This window comes from Xenopus laevis, chromosome 3S (assembly GCF_017654675.1).
Source record: "Xenopus laevis strain J_2021 chromosome 3S, Xenopus_laevis_v10.1, whole genome shotgun sequence".
NCBI lineage: Eukaryota > Metazoa > Chordata > Amphibia > Anura > Pipidae > Xenopus > Xenopus laevis.
The window spans coordinates 82,263,357-82,276,060 of NC_054376.1; the positions used below are offsets into that span (position 1 = coordinate 82,263,357).

Below are 12,704 nucleotides of genomic sequence, written 5' to 3' on the forward strand. Positions count from 1 at the left end.
TTTCACCTTGGAATGGCCTGCATTTATGCTAACAATCCCGCTGTGATCCCCCAAACTTCACACTTCATTTATACTTGTAAAGTTTATGCTAGTTCCAACAGACTGTGTTCATCACAGAGAAAGGGACACAATTCATTAGTCATTTGTTCATTTTTGTTTCATTTGATGCTAAATGTAAATCATAAAGATTAGCATTTCAACTGACAAGTTCTCAGAAGAGAATCTGAAGTTCAGCTACAGAGGTTGAAAATCCCAGTTTTACCATGCACTCAGTTTTAAGCAATGTCTGAAAATAATCAAATTAAAATCACTCTATTACTATCAGAAATACTCTATTACTGATGACATGGAAAAAGTAACATACTGTATATAGAGATGGGCGAATTTGCGGCAAACAAATTTGCGAAACTCCTACGAAAATTTGCCCCCGAAAACTCACCTGCGTCCAATAGGTTGCTCGCGTCAAAATCGACGTGCGTCAACACTATTTGGACGCCCATTGACGGCATCAAAATTGACGCAATCGACTTTTCGGATGCACGTCCAAAATTGACGCAGGCATCTATTTAAGACTTTCACACATTTTTAAAAAAAATTTCGCTGTTTCGTGTATTCCGCTGGAAATTCGCAAATTTTCAGCAAAGCGAAACAGGAGAAATTCACACATCACTAACTGTATATAATTCAAATTCTAGCTTCAATGAAATGCATTATCTACATTGACTCCCATCTACAATAGCCATGGAAATTAGGCTTAATGATACAAAGCCACACCTCCTACAACTTGCCTGAGATCCTACTGCACAAGCAATGCACATTTTTAGTGAGTATTGTGACTACAGAGGATGCTGTCCCTGAACTCTGGACCACCTTGTTCCTCCATCCCCCCCAATCACAGGGTCTTCGTCCTCTATAGTTACACCACTGTTTAGCAACCAATCAGCTATTAGCATTTTTTTCAGTCACATGGAGGTAGAACAATAAAATAAAATGCCAATGTTTTTAGGGTATACTACCCAAGTCCTTCCTGACCCCAATGTTGATCGGAAACATTTGCTTGATCAAGCATTTGACATTAATTTAACATGAATGATACCATGCAGACTAGCATTTATACTATATAGCCTTACCAAAACCACAATATAACAGTGCATGCATGAAAACATCCACATTCGGTTATTAATAAATAATAAGAGAACCTAAAGAAGAGAAACTACTGACATTTAACAAAATATGCAAAAAAAAGGGGATGGGGTGGAATGTCTACCTGCTCAGAAGATAAGGAAGTGAACAGCTTCTTCCCCTGACATCACATCCCTCTCTTTCACCACTCTCAGCCCAGCTTTCCCCTACCATAACTTATTCCTTCTCACCAGTACAACTACATCTGATTCTGACAATCTTTAAACATAAACCAGTGTAATCTGGCTGCTGGTCATTCGTATCCCTTGTCATGCAGCCCCTGCGTTTATAGCTCCAGGGCTTTCTTAATAAATCAAAGTCAAAGATAATAGAGTGTCTATTTATTTTAATGCTTGCCTTATTCATAATTAGGTTAAATAAAAGTGACCCCAATGCACAACTCTGAGTTACACACAAACAATGAGGATCATTAACAGATGCTTTCATGATCCTTCAGCCAGTTCTCAACTATCAGTATACATAGTTTTGCTAATTTTTTGGCAAAGCAAAATGGGACAGATTCGCTTATCATAAAAAAAAGATGTAGGTGAAAGTGCAGGAGTGCATTTGGAGATATGTACCCTCCATCGTGTCCATTTTAAAACACCCTAAAATGTTTTCTTCAGGTAAATATGGATCTGCCTTCTAAGAAATCAAACAGGCTTACTTTTTTTCCTATAGAGGTTGATTATTAAGAAGTAAAAATCTTTGCACAAATGCTGTTACGTAAGATGTTCTTTGGTGATGTATATGGTTATGATGCTTGTAATAGAATTGTTTGAAAGCTAATTAATTCTAATTATATTGATTTATGCTTTTAAGTTCAGACTTCTAAATTGATCCTAGATATGCTTTGCAGAAAAATACAGAAAATGTACTTTTGTTGCATGAGTCAATGTTTTAATTCAGAAACATGGCACATTTATTTTTTTTTTTTTATTTTGCGTTGTTAAACATTTTGATAAATGACCTACCATTTTTTCCTACCTGTTTTGAGTGGGTCGTATATGAAAGCAATAACCCTGCTCTAAATCAGAGCCATAAGTGTTTCCACAAAATGAACCCAGGGAAAGTGTAAAGTAGAAAATGTCTTGCAATCATTACATGCAAATTACCTAGCTGAGCAAACATCTGAATCTAATCTTCAGTTTTTGCACAGTTTTCTATATATAGCACATAATTCCCATTTGACCATTGAAATATTACATTTATCTAGGCTTATCTAACACCATAGCTGCCTTACTCCTTGATAAATAAAGTAAAATAACTTGCCGACACTGCACTGTTAATGTTTTTTCTTTCACTATAAAAATAGTTTCAACGGCCAAGTTGAAAAATTATCACCTTAAATATCTACTTGCCAAGCATTGCAATTAATTTCTGATTCCCCACAGTATATTATACATGATTATTCTTTGGAATGCAAATAAAAACAAATTATGCATTATTTATCCTTCAGGATTATGCACAGTGTATCTAAAAGGAGGGTTCATTGTGGGCTACATCAAATCAATACCTTACATACTCTTTAAATGCTCTTAGATAAAGCAGATGCACTACAAGATATATATATATATATATATATATATATATATATATATATATATATATATATATATATATATATATATATATATATATACATATATAATAAAAATGTGTATAGACTTCTATCTTATAGCACCTACAGATTTGTTTTGAAAACACAGACAAATCTCAGTATGAATTACATTGTATTTACCAACTAAAATAATTTTGTGGCAATGTTTTTAAAAGTCATGCATAGCTGCTGGTACATGACCTAATTAGATTTGGGATATCACACATACTGAGTAGCATAGAGTCCCGAGATTGCTAAATCACCCTGCTGGATATTGCATTTTTCTAAAGCTGGTCTCAAACCGTTTGACAATTTCTGATTAAAATGTATGATCATCAGTCCATATTTTGGCTCCACTAACAAATAAAAGCAAATCAGCTGATTGAACTCTGGCGGGATAACATAAGAGTTAATCAGACAAAAGACGACACTAGATTGATTGATAACCCCCAGAGGCACAGCCAGGGTGGACTGGTGAAGGTTAACCCTCCTCCCACTAGTGTCAGGACCCATTACTCATATGTCAATTTCACTCCCTTGAGTATTAAACACGGAAATCTCACTATTATGGAATAAGGCTCATGGTTAATTATGGAACCTATAGCAACTGAATTGAACAAGAGAATAGTGCATCTACTGTACAGGTAAGGTTTTGCATTGATGAGCAAAATGAATATATTTAACTGGTTTTTTAACTCCCTCTATTTTAGTATAAAAAGTTGTTGATAAAATAATTACTATCTAGTTTATACATAGATATTTATCCTGAGGGACAATGACTTCTACACCCTAAATCATTTTAAATAATTACAATTTAAATTGAAAGCCATGAGGATAAGGGGCCACTTTTCATCTTATGGTAAATAAAATAATTACAATTTATACTGTAAACTCTGCAAGGGAAAGGACTTTTCCTCCTAATGTTAAATGCTATATTGGTTCCCATTCCTCCCTATACTGTCAGTTGTTGCTTCCATTGTCAATACTGATGCATCCAGTGTACTATACCAAAAAAGTTATATATAAAATTATATATATATATATATATATATTGTAAAAAGATGCCGGCACTCACAAAAAAAGTACTCACAAATTCCTGGGTGCAATCCACTGGTATCAATTAACACAATGTGTAGAGGGATGCAGTCACACTCACAGGTCTTATACTGTAGAAAACAATTTATTTGGTGACAAACTAATGTTTTGGCTGTGTCCACAGCCTTTCTCAAAGAAAACATCAGTTTGTGCCACCAAATAAATTTTTTTCTACAGTTACGACTACATCTCTCTATACATCTTATGTAAATGTAAAATATAAAATGCTGTTTGACTTCAAACAACACTTTGCAAGACTAGTAGATACATGTGGTTCCTCATGCTCAGAATCAGACATATTTACTTTACTGTGCTTGATAAATTACCATTTATGTGGTGGTGAGTTTACATACTGAACAGAATATTTTGGAACACAATTTACTAAACCATTTATTAAAATAGACAGCTCAAAAGATGAGTGTAGGTATTGGATCTATTATACAGAATGCTTGGGACCTGGGGTTTCCTGGATTAGGAATTGTTCAGTTACAGTATTGTTTTGCCACCAATATCGATTCATGCAGTTTAGTTACTATTCTGTACCTATTTCAAATTGTCTTACAACAGCATTGTATATTAATGCAATATGTAGTCACATTTGTAGCAATGTTACCATTGCTTTACAAAATATTTTTAACATTTTTAAACCAGATTATATATTTTTAAATTAAGAAATGACAAAGGTATAGATCACATGTTCTTTATGGATTTGAAAGAGAAACCCTGTAACAAGTAGAAGTGCATGGAATGGTTTTAAAACGCCATATTAACAGACAATTAATGCTGTATGTTTATGGATTCAAATTTCAACAACAAATGTATCTGCTGTGTCTTGATAACATTAATTTTAAGTAGTTAAATTATACTTTCAGAGTACCAAAACAAAGACAACAAAACAGTTCTAAAGTAAATAAAATAAGTAATTTTATATGTTTTGTGTATTCCACCAGAGTTAATTTAAAATAATCTTCTTAAAGGAGCAGTTCAATTAATAGAGCTTTTACTGACCATTCTTGTTGATTAATCATGAACAATGTATGGTTTGTGTTAGTATGTGAGCTAAACAGTAAAACTGAAGCTACTTCATGTTTGAACCTTGTGATTAAATTACCACAGATAATCTACCTGCACAGTGAAATCTTGATAAAAAAAACAAAATCACAACAGGGGGTTTAAGGAGGATGTTGCATACTAGAAATAATGTGTTCTATCATGGAAAATTCTTGGCATGGATCAGATTGTGTGAGAAACACTCACCCTGGTGGTCTAGTGGGCCAGCGGGGATGCCCGCGTCGCGCATCTCCTTTATTTATAGGCGCATTGGCGCTGGTGTGATGACATCAGAGCGCAATGGCGCCAAATTTAAACATATTTAAAGGGATTTCAGGTCTGTGTTGGTTGCCCGTTGTTAGGTACATCTTAGGAGAGTTCGTGGGTGCTATCCTGAGTATTTCTGTGTTCTGATTCCTGTTTTGACCCTGCCTGCCTGACTATTCCTGATTTCTGTGATCCCGACCTCTGCCTGGTAACCGACTATTCTGACATCTGTATTCCGACCCGTGCCTGTCTCGACCATTCTTGATTGATCTCCTGGCTTTGACCTCTGCCTGTTTGACTCTGCTTGTTTTCTGCCTGCACCGAACTGGCCTGGTTTTGACTATGCTTTCTGTCTGCTCCTTGAACTGTGACCTTCTGCCCAAAAGACTTTGCTAATGATCATGCCCCTCTGCTCATCCAGAGTCCCTTTGTCACTTAACCCCACTGTGTGACCTGGCAGAAGAAGAGCTGCTTTGGTAGTATTATAATTTAACTCACCTCTGAAGATTTCTGATCTAATTTTAGGGAGATCTTTATGACATTGCTTTAACACCATGAACCCAAAAGTAAACAGTGTCAAATGTGAAACAAACATAAAATTGTATCCAATCATAGTCAATCCTGTGTAGTGCAAAATGATATACAAAGCAACATAGCAAACTATTATATTGCTACTATTGTTACTATCGGGGCTGTGATTAAAAACAGCCTAATTGCATATATTTTTGCATACTGTAATAATCCTTTTTCTGACTAGGAATAATAACTATTGTACAAATATTTGTACAAAGTTGAAAAGCCACCATACCACTTCAAGGTAAACCCCATATGGTGGTCCCTAACTTGTTTATCTCAGGTCATAGTATAAAAAGACTTACTTCTCTGCATAATAGCATTACCTGTATTCAGTGTGTGTTTAACATTAGTTTCAGTCTGAAGGCTGAATCCTCCCCCGCAAGTAAGTGGTTTTTAAGAGAGAGAGAGATTGCCCAAACCAATGCCCATATTTAAAGCATAGGACCACCATTAGTTTAAAGGGGTGTGTATGGGGTGCTATTACAAAAAAACACATCTCTCTCTCTTAAAAGCCTTTTACTGGCGGGGGGAGGATTCAGCCTTCAGATTGAAACCAATGTTCAAAACACACTGAATACAGGAAATGCTATTATGCAGAGAAGTATCTCTTTTTATACTATGACCTGAGATAAACAAATTAGGGACCGCCATATGGGGTTTACCTTGACGTGATATGGTGGCTTTTCAACTTTATGATCATAACTTTGTAAATAAAAACCCCTGTTTTGTAAACACATGCACTTGCATTTATACTGAATTACTTATGAGACAGGGGACCAGGGAAGTTCCATTATACCTAAATATATTTTAATTTAGCCTTTAGAGTGCTTCCACAACCCCCCTGAAATTTGTATACCATAATAGATGATCACAACAGAAGTTTTTTTTAAGCTTGAGGGTGCCAAAAGTTAGGCACTCTCAAGTGACTGTATTTACTTACCTGACACCCGGGCCGGTGCTCCTATCAGCAGAAAACTGCAACAGCCTGGGTTTCCTCCAGCGAGCACTACAGAGTGATCCTCTCCCTGATTCCTCTTTCTTCTCGAGGCTGTGCATGTGCAGTAGAGTGAAAAGTTGAACTTTAACAAAAAAGCCGGGTTATTTCATTCGACTACGCATCCGTCTGCCCCAGGAAATTTGAGGAATGAAGAAGACTTTTGCGTCAAGGTGCTCACTGGCAGAAGCCCTGTTCAGTGCAGTTTTCTGCTGATAGAAGCATTGGGAACACTGCACATTCTATTCCAAATTAACACATGAAGAAAAAATTTATCAAATGTGTGTTATTCCTTTACAGAAAGTAAAGAAAAAGGAATATTAGGCTGTTCCAAAAATAGCAGTGTTTACAAATGCAAACATTCACTGTATAAACTGAACATTTTTTTAAGATTTTGTTTTCCTTTGAATCACTGATGTAATCTTTAGTTGTATAATCAGTGTTTCTGAGAACTGCTGCACATCGGTGTTGCATGGAATCAACCAACTTCTGGCACCTGTTACATTCCACAGTTCCTTTGCATTCCTTGGTTTTGCCTCAGAAACAGCATTTTTTTTTTATGTCACCCCACAAGCACTGGATTAAGGTCCGGAGTTTAGGCTGGCCATTTCATTACACCAAGATGTTGCTTGTTAACTGGTGTGTTCGGGGTTGTTGTCTTGTTGAAACACCCAATTCAAGGGCATTCATTCTTTCTTCTTCGGCATAAAGCAACATGACCTCCTCAAGTATTTTGATGTATTGTAACTAATCCATGTTCCCTGATATGCGATAAATAGGCCCAATGCCATAGTATGAGAAACATCCCCATATCATAATGCTTGCATCACCATGCTTCACTAAAACAATTTTGCTTTCATCAGTCAGCAAAATGGTGCACCATTTCTCTTTAGGCCAGTCATTGTGTTCTTAGGCAAATTGTAACCTCTTCAGCACATGTCTTTTTTTCCAACAATGGGACTTTGTGGGGGCTTCATGCCAGTAGCTTGTCTTGAATTAAGCATCTGCTAATTGCAACTTTACTCACAAGTAATGTTAGACCTTCTGTGATCTTCCTGGAGCTGATCATTGGCTGAGTCTTTGCCATTTTGGCTATTCTTCTATCCATTCAAATAGTAGTTTTCCATTTTCTTCCACATCTTTCAGGTTTTGGTTGACATTTTAAAGCATTTGAGATCATTTTATCTGAGCAGCCTATCATTTTCTACACTTCTTTATATGTTTTCCCCTCTCCAATAAACTTTTTAAGCAAAGCACACTGTTCTTCTGAACAATATCTGAAACAAGCAATTTTACTCAGATCTTTAGAGAGAAATGCATGCACAACATTTGCTGCCTTCCTTCTTTAAATAGGGGCCATACTTGACACCTGTTTTTTCACAGAATGAATGACGTCACTAATTGAACAACACACTGCTATTATTTGGAACAAGCTATTATTATTTTGAACAAGCCTCAATTAATGATTCAATTACACAGAATCAGCAGCATACGTGTCATGATTGTTGGGTCTGTTGGTTTGGTATTACTGTACTACACATACTATTAAATTATTTGCCATGTAGCAATATAACTTCTTCCAAAAACAGTGATTGATCAGGCTAGTGGTGTTGGACTGCTATTATTCTGAACACAACTGTATATGTGTGCCTTTGGTTGGTTTGTGTGAATCTTATGGTCCAGGGGGCTGCCTTTAGGGTAGGACTACATGGCTGACTTCGATGCGTTTCCGTCGGATCCGACTCTGGGCAACAAAATGCACGTCAAGTCGGATGCGACAGAAACAAGGTAAGTAATATAAAGTCAGATGGTGTCGCAACGGTGATCCGACGCAACACGACTTGTTGGATGCAGCTTGCAGCAATTGCATCCGACAGTCATGTCGAGTCGGATCACTGTTGCGACACCATCCGACTTTATATTACTTGCCTTGTTCCTGTCGCATCCGTCTTGACGCATCAGTTTTGTCGCCGGCGTCGGATCTGACGGAAACTCATCAAAGTCGGCCATGTAGTCCTGCCCTTAGAACTTAAAAGCACAATTTTATATTTAGGATTACCCAATGGCAAATACTACAAAAAATTTGTTTTTTATAAATATAATTTATTTAGATTAAGTTGGGTTTTACATATTAGCTGTTTTATGGAATGCAATTTTTATAGAAACCCTCAGGTATAGTTTTCCTTTAAAAGGAAATAGCTTTATATATTGCAATAGATGACTGCACCTGGAGGTAGGTGTTTGATTCCACCAGATAAACAGATTTGTTACCTTGACCATATAACAAAAATTGGTTGCTCTCAAACTGTATTCCCCCTTCTGTGAAATTGATTAGATCGGGCTAATAATTGCCACCGCTCACCCTGTAACTTGGTGGCCTGGGTGCAGATGCCCCGGACCTTTTGCTTATTCAATGTATATTCACAGGCATTCAATATATACAGGTCACTCACCTCTTGAAGTCCCTGGTCCGGGTGCAGCGCCCCGAACCCGCAGCTTTGGGAGACACGACAGTCAGTAAAATCCAATATTGCGCGCACTTTCACGGATCAGCAGATGATGGTGGTGACACGTGAAACGCATTAGGTGATTTGCTGGGGAAATAAAGATTTATTACCTAACAATAAAATATTTTAAAAAAACAAAAAAACTTTCCTTATTTAGTTCCAGAACACCTTTAGTACATAAGAGACAAAATGGCGGAGATTTATTTAGCTTTCTGTACGACAATTGCTGCTGTTTTGAGGCAGCAAATGTTTTATTGCATGTTTTATTGCTGTAATCATTCTGAAATTAAATTTGGATGCAATTTACCTACATTTTTCTGAATTGCTGATTCAGTATTTTAGAATAAATTGTTTACTCGATTCTTCTAGCTATTTATATGAAAATATCCCTACATTTTGCTATTGGTAAAAGAATAGTGTTTGCTATCATTCCCAGTCATCCAATGTAATATGTAACATTTTTTTATTTTTCTTGCTACTCTCCATTCATAATGACAATTGAGGGCAAACAGTTTCATCCTTCTGTCAATGTCATTTTTCTATGCTGTAATGGGGAGAAGGAAATTTGTCCTCAAGGATTAAATGTTGCTATTTCTTACAATAGTAGAAATGGCATAATAGTTGAACTGTGAGCACAACGGTAAAGTTACTGTATATCCAAAAGCCAAAAAAAAAAGATTGTCTTCCTAAATGGACCTTGCAGGTTGCTACTTAACTGTACAATTTTAATTACAATCCATGTGGAGAATAAATTTTTTAATTGCAAAGACTTTTCGGGAAGTGTATAACAACTGTGGTTTATTCATAGTCGCAAATACTGTATCTGGGATTTTTGGTATGCGCCAAAAGTAATACACGGCATACAACATAATTTTACATTTTTCAAAGTCCACCAATTGACTCCAAATAGTTTCTAGGAGATCCCCCATAGGCTAAAACAACAATTCGGCAGGTATCGATGGCGAATGGTTGAAGTCGAATTTTTCAACAGACAGTGCATTCGATATTCAAATTTTCTAATTTTTTTCAAATTCAAATCAAAATGCACGTCAAGTCGGATGCGACAGAAACAAGGTAAGTAATATAAAGTCAGATGGTGTCGCAACGGTGATCCGACGCAACACGACTTGTTGGATGCAGCTTGCAGCAATTGCATCCAACAGTCATGTCGAGTCGGATCACTGTTGCGACACCATCCGACTTTATATTACTTGCCTTGTTCCTGTCGCATCCGTCTTGACGCATCAGTTTTGTCGCCGGCGTCGGATCTGACGGAAACTCATCAAAGTCGGCCATGTAGTCCTGCCCTTAGAACTTAAAAGCACAATTTTATATTTAGGATTACCCAATGGCAAATACTACAAAAAATTTGTTTTTTATAAATATAATTTATTTAGATTAAGTTGGGTTTTACATATTAGCTGTTTTATGGAATGCATTTTTTATAGAAACCCTCAGGTATAGTTTTCCTTTAAAAGGAAATAGCTTTATATATTGCAATAGATGACTGCACCTGGAGGTAGGTGTTTGATTCCACCAGATAAACAGATTTGTTACCTTGACCATATAACAAAAATTGGTTGCTCTCAAACTGTATTCCCCCTTCTGTGAAATTGATTAGATCGGGCTAATAATTGCCACCGCTCACCCTGTAACTTGGTGGCCTGGGTGCAGATGCCCCGGACCTTTTGCTTATTCAATGTATATTCACAGGCATTCAATATATACAGGTCACTCACCTCTTGAAGTCCCTGGTCCGGGTGCAGCGCCCCGAACCCGCAGCTTTGGGAGACACGACAGTCAGTAAAATCCAATATTGCGCGCACTTTCACGGATCAGCAGATGATGGTGGTGACACGTGAAACGCATTAGGTGATTTGCTGGGGAAATAAAGATTTATTACCTAACAATAAAATATTTTAAAAAAACAAAAAAACTTTCCTTATTTAGTTCCAGAACACCTTTAGTACATAAGAGACAAAATGGCGGAGATTTATTTAGCTTTCTGTACGACAATTGCTGCTGTTTTGAGGCAGCAAATGTTTTATTGCATGTTTTATTGCTGTAATCATTCTGAAATTAAATTTGGATGCAATTTACCTACATTTTTCTGAATTGCTGATTCAGTATTTTAGAATAAATTGTTTACTCGATTCTTCTAGCTATTTATATGAAAATATCCCTACATTTTGCTATTGGTAAAAGAATAGTGTTTGCTATCATTCCCAGTCATCCAATGTAATATGTAACATTTTTTTATTTTTCTTGCTACTCTCCATTCATAATGACAATTGAGGGCAAACAGTTTCATCCTTCTGTCAATGTCATTTTTCTATGCTGTAATGGGGAGAAGGAAATTTGTCCTCAAGGATTAAATGTTGCTATTTCTTACAATAGTAGAAATGGCATAATAGTTGAACTGTGAGCACAACGGTAAAGTTACTGTATATCCAAAAGCCAAAAAAAAAAGATTGTCTTCCTAAATGGACCTTGCAGGTTGCTACTTAACTGTACAATTTTAATTACAATCCATGTGGAGAATAAATTTTTTAATTGCAAAGACTTTTCGGGAAGTGTATAACAACTGTGGTTTATTCATAGTCGCAAATACTGTATCTGGGATTTTTGGTATGCGCCAAAAGTAATACACGGCATACAACATAATTTTACATTTTTCAAAGTCCACCAATTGACTCCAAATAGTTTCTAGGAGATCCCCCATAGGCTAAAACAACAATTCGGCAGGTATCGATGGCGAATGGTTGAAGTCGAATTTTTCAACAGACAGTGCATTCGATATTCAAATTTTCTAATTTTTTTCAAATTCAAATCAAAATTGGACTATTCCCTAGTCGAAGTACACAAAAAATAGCTCAACATTTTAATTATTTTCATTCGAAAATTCCCCTCGACCTTTGATAAATCTGCCCCTAAATGTTGGTAAAATATATTCACATTATCTCTCTGCTTCTTGATAGAGTTCTTTTATGCCAAATGTAGTATATGAGCATCAGTGGACTTAGACATTGGAGTTTGCCTATACTAAATAGTGCAGATATTTAGATTATCAATCTGTTTAAATTTAGAGTCCCAAATTTGTGTTAATTCCACTCCAACTGCATCTCTGGCTCTCCTCAACCGTCAAATGAACTCCAACTCCAAAATAGTATGCTTTTGGCCAGCTCCAAACAAAGAACCATGTGAGAAACAAGATAAAAAGTATTGACCAGGGCAGTGTCAAGGCATATAGCTGATGCAAGTTTTTAATATGTGTCCCTCAGTATCAGTCCTGCAATGCATTTGAGCAAATTGTAGTACACTAAATGCTGTTTGCCAACAGTGTTTTTTTTTTTTTAAAAGGTTTTTATTTTCATTTTACAATAAACAAGAAAGAAAGGAAAGGAAGAAAGAGGGAAAGAAAGAAGGAAAGAGA

General features: G+C 36.3%; 1 protein-coding gene across 2 annotated transcripts in view; it reads right to left on the bottom strand.

Moving 5' to 3' along the window:
• Positions 1-11,173, bottom strand: part of lrrn3.S (leucine rich repeat neuronal 3 S homeolog) — a 135,442-nt gene extending 124,269 nt beyond the window's left edge. Inside the window, exons 1-2 of one of the 2 annotated variants that reach the window (XR_005966670.1) lie at positions 11,011-11,173; positions 9,218-9,358 (exon numbers count right to left, since the gene is read on the bottom strand). The gene's annotated coding sequence lies outside the window, so the exon portion shown is untranslated. The remainder of the gene's footprint in view (positions 1-9,217; positions 9,359-11,010) is intronic. The other variant, XM_041588553.1, reaches the window with a different exon arrangement.
• Between the last annotated feature and the right edge of the window lie 1,531 nt (positions 11,174-12,704).